This window comes from Castanea sativa, chromosome 8, assembly GCF_040712315.1.
Source record: "Castanea sativa cultivar Marrone di Chiusa Pesio chromosome 8, ASM4071231v1".
Lineage (NCBI taxonomy): Eukaryota > Viridiplantae > Streptophyta > Magnoliopsida > Fagales > Fagaceae > Castanea > Castanea sativa.
This window is the reverse complement of record NC_134020.1, coordinates 21,865,437-21,870,284: the sequence shown is the minus strand read 5'-3', so window position 1 is coordinate 21,870,284 and position 4,848 is coordinate 21,865,437. Positions and strand designations below refer to the sequence as shown.

General features: G+C 38.3%; 1 pseudogene; it reads right to left on the bottom strand.

Moving 5' to 3' along the window:
• Window positions 1–300: 300 nt before the first annotated feature.
• LOC142606001 (cation/H(+) antiporter 14-like) lies at window positions 301–4,402 on the bottom strand (annotated as a pseudogene).
• Between the last annotated feature and the right edge of the window lie 446 nt (window positions 4,403–4,848).

Here is a 4,848-nt window from a genome sequence, read left to right as displayed (position 1 = left end):
ACTAATTTTATAAAAAAAAAAAAAATGCCCCATTAAACACTATAGTCACCTTAGGCCACAAAATTTATTGAGCTAGAAATTTGAAAAAAAAAAAAAAAAAAAAAGTTATCCAACATAACCACAGCGTCTAAAAGAGGAAGACCATTGGTCAGTTCTTTGCATTTAAGTTTGCCCCTTCTATGGAAACTATTACAAATGAAATATTATGCAGCCTAGCACTAGTTCTCGAAATGATCATCATATACCTTAATCATGTCGTGGCTGAGATCCAGAGTTTACCTCTGTAGTCTACCCACCCTCTTACTCTGGGTTGTCATGCTGCACCCCCAAAACTGAAAATCGAAAACTTGAACTGGCTAGCAAGTCCCCAAGTACACCAAGCTCAGGGCATTCGCTCCATTCTCTAAGGCCTAATGTAACTGGAGAGTGTGGTTCATGGTATCTACCCACTATAACTAGATCAAAATTATTCGCCATCTTCTGTATAACTTGAGTTGTATCCGCCCCATGTCTCACAGTCTCCTTTTCAAGCTTTATTTTCTGGTTGCCATTTATACTAGCCCATAATTCATCCATCGCCTCCTTGTCTAGATTATTTTGATAACTGCTCATGTTGTAACCCAACGCTATAAGCTGAACCACTGTTAGGCTGACGTTAGGATGCCCGGCCATGCGAATGCTATACGCAAGTGCCTCCCGATCATCAGCACCACCTATGAAAAGCATGGCAATCAAATATGATGAATTACCTGTCAAAATGCTCAAGTTGCCACCAACTTCGCCTCGGTCAACAAGAACTCCAATGGAGCAAGGGGCCTTCTTAAGCACATTTTTGTTTATGGTCCTAAGGAAAGGAATGTTTGCTTCGGCTGTTCCATCAATTGCCCATGTTTTGTAAAAGGGAACAACTATGATGCTTGTTTTCTTATCAATTGCGAGAGTACATATATCATCATGCATGCTTGCACATGGTGCAATTGCTTTGAAGTTTTGTATTTTAACACTCCTTCGCTGTAATTCTCATAATGATCAAAGGCATTGCTAATTTGTCGAGAATAATCTAGATTAGAAGCTAATAAGTTGTTTTTCTTATCAAGTTTTACAAGGATTGATACTGCCCGTCCTGTGATCTCCACGAGCTGAAGGACACAGACAAAAATAGGGTTTTCTTTTGTGGGGTTGGACACTTCAATGAGGTTAGTAAATGAAGATACATTCTCTTCTGAATGGATGCAGACCAGCATTCGGAGACCAGAGTTCTGTGCTGAGTTTGTGACTGTCCTCCTTGTGTCAACCATGTATCTTGTGGAAGGGTCATAAAGGTGACGGATAAAAATTGTGGCCAATCCTGTTGTGATTATCATGCTGAAAAGTAAAAGCGTATATGTTTGGGTTGTTATCATCTGTCAATGAACAAAAAAAACAGGAGGTTAATGCACCATTAACATTATCTTACAAAGCAAGCAAAACTTGAATCTTTACACTTTTTTTTTGTCCTAAGATAATCGTAGGATTTGTAACTAAGTAAACAGAGCTTTAAGAAAAGTACTATAGTCTATAGTATAGTTTTTGGAAAGTAATGAATGTGAAGACTGAAGTGAGAATTTAAGTTAAATTGATATTGATCCTACAGATTCTTCACACTTAGGTGTTTCTTGTGTTACCTGAGCGTCGTGCCACGCAGTATATGTAGTGATTTCCATAGCGCCTTTGCAACACATGACGAGAGTCAGTGTCAAAGATTCCTTAAAAGGGGATCTTAAAGTAGATTGATGGCAAAATGGTGCCAATGAACTTGCCAAAGTAACCAGCAAAAATGATGAGCTCTGTTTTGGCTGCAGACATGTTTGCTATGGAAGAGAGCTTCGCCTTGAACCCACTGGTAGCGCAGTAGATCGGAAGTAGAAACCCAGTACAAAGAACCTCAAGCTTTTGTATCATGATTGCACCTAATGTTGGCCCATTTGGCAAAGACAAACCAAGCACAAAAGCACCAAAGCGAGCATCTTCGCCAATATACTCAGCTAAAATCCATTCACCAAAACTATACAGAGGATGGCCATAAGATGATTTTCCCCAATGGGTCTATTTTTTGGCGTGAAACTGTCAATCCATATCACTAGTGGTCTCATTAGGAAGAGTAAGAAGCAGTAATAACCGACCACTAATGCTATTATTGATAAAGGTTCGGTTGGGGAGTATTTCAGGGCTGCACCAATATTTTTCACAATAAATGCGAGAAACCAAACACATGCATCACTTACCAAAGAAATTGAGGAAGCAAATCGGCCAATTTCTGAATTAAGAATGTTGATTTCTTAAAGGAGGCCGGTGATGTCAATAAAAGGAGTCAAAGTATTTGTAGTAATTAAGACTAAAAGTGCAACTGCATGCTCTGAAGGGTGAGCACGTTCTACGATCTTGTATGCTGCCACTCCAAATACCATGGGAATAATAGTCCCCGTTAGAGCGACTACCGCGGCTTTTCTTCCAATGCTCTTTACTAAGCTTGTATCAATCTGTAATCCTAATAGAAAGAGGGGATATTTGCAGACTAAAGTAGTGACTGCATATAATATAGTAAGTTAAAACATGTTTGAAAGAAAGTTGAAAACTAGCATATTGAGTTTTAGAAACTCGAGTCCCATATGGAACTCGAGGCTCAAAAACTCGCTTTCTACTTGCTGAGTTGGACACTATTTTGCACTGTTATGCCACATAGATCTCGAGTCTTTGAGACTCGAGATTTACAAAACAAAGCCGAGCCTCCAAGACTCGATTTCTACCGGAATAACCCTCTCTCAGTTTTTCTGGCCTTACCTGGAAATGAGGGAAAAACAAAATCCTAGTGGACGAGAGTGTGAGATAGTGAGAGGTCGCCGATGGGTTTTCTACCACCGATGAGATGTGAGGTCGCCAATGAGATGCAAGGTCGCCGATGATATGCGAGGTCGTCGATGAGAGGAGATAAGAGTTTTATGCCGCCGATGGGTTTTTCTGCCGCCGATGAGATGCGTTTGTCTCCGGTAGAGTGAGAGTTTTCCGATGGGTTTTTAGCCGCCGATGAGATGCGCTTGTCTCCGGTAGAGGGTTTGGGGTTTGAAGGAGATGGAGCGTTCTGGAGTCTGGGTGTGAAGGATAGTGAACTGTGAAAGTGTTTGGCGTTGAAATACAATCAGAAATCGAGCGTTAGAAACTTGATTTCAACGTGGCTCCACCTAGAAAAAAAGTCCATGTCAGATTTTGTAGCTGAGGATCTCGAGTACTGGAAACTCGATTTCTACCCGGAACTCGAGTTTTAAAAACTCGAGATGCTACTTTTCCACTTTGTTTTGAAACTGGGCAACTAACGAAATTCTTAGCCATCCATTGTTAAGTGGAAAAAAAATTCAATAGAAAGAGGTGAAACATGAAGCCAAACTCTGCAAATGTTAGAAGTGCCACTCTGGCTCCTGGAGGCATTAAGTTTGCCACATACACCTTGCTTTGAGCTAGTAATGAGGGACCCATTATTATGCCAGCCTGGGAAAGCAGATTTTTTTTTTAAGTATTAGCATGTATACTGTAAGAAACTTGATTTTTGATCCAGCTATATGCATTTTGAATATTGACAATAAGTTGGAAGGACCAAATGCTACAAAATCAATTTTAAAAAGTTCCAATGATAAATGTTTAATTATTTAACGATAATTCTAATACTTCCCTCATGTGTGAGTCTAAATTCCCTCTTAATAAGTAGGGGCCCAACATATAGGATTTTTAATATTTAAAATAAAAGGTAAAATTGAGACAGGAATTGAATTCAGAATTTTCTACTCTGATACCATGATAAATTACCAATTGTTCCAAAACTTAAAATATGGACAAAGTTTTGGTTCAAACAAATTTGAAACTATCTTTTCTAACTCATTGTGTGAAAAATTATAGACTACCTTTATGTGTTATTTAAACAAATCACATGACTCATTGAAAATGTGATGCGACTAAAATTACACATGAATGGGTTTTTCAATTGTCACGTAGATTTAAGTTAGATAACTCCAAACATGGTTGACCCAAACATTTTATATTAGAAAATGGTGATTTTTTTTTTTTTTAAAGGTAAGGGGTAGCTACAAGAGCTGCCAAATTAAAACATGGGAAAAGACTTGATATGGACATGAGTTATGTAAAGAAATAGACTTACAACAATTTGTAAGACGATCTTGGGTTGGCGAAGAGGTCTCAAAAAAATGAAAGTGAAACCAAAGATGATAAAAATCATAACGATCTTAGCCAGTAGAATCGAAGTGTTATTGTCCAAAGGATAATCCTTGTCACAAAAACCCTTGGAGTTACTTATGTGGGTGTATTGACACACCTTTAATTCACCTAGGGCAGTCCCTTTGATCCTTGTCACCATTTTTGAATTGTTCATGGCAAGCTGAAACAGTCTTAATTTGTTAATTGTAAAAATTCAAGAAGGATAATGATTAGCTTACACAGCAAGATCAAAAACAAGATCAAAAACTTATTGAATGATGGAAAAAGAATAGAAGGTAAGCCTTTAAAAAGTGTAGAAATCGGGGAAGAGATAAAGAGACTAGTGTCTATAGGATATATAGACAAGAAATTTGGAAGTGTGGATGGACATTTGCAAGTTTCAAGGTTTTTCTAATTGACCAAGTTCCAAGAGTGTTTCAAAGGACCAACTAGTCAAAACTTAAACGTTGTCCATTGAAGCTGGCCTTTGAAAAGGACAGGGTTGTTGAGGTTGTTTATTTTTAAGAACACTATTTGTTACCGTATACACTCAAACAGCTCCACTTTGAAGGCAAGGGGGTCAAACTAACTTGACCTGGAAAAAAA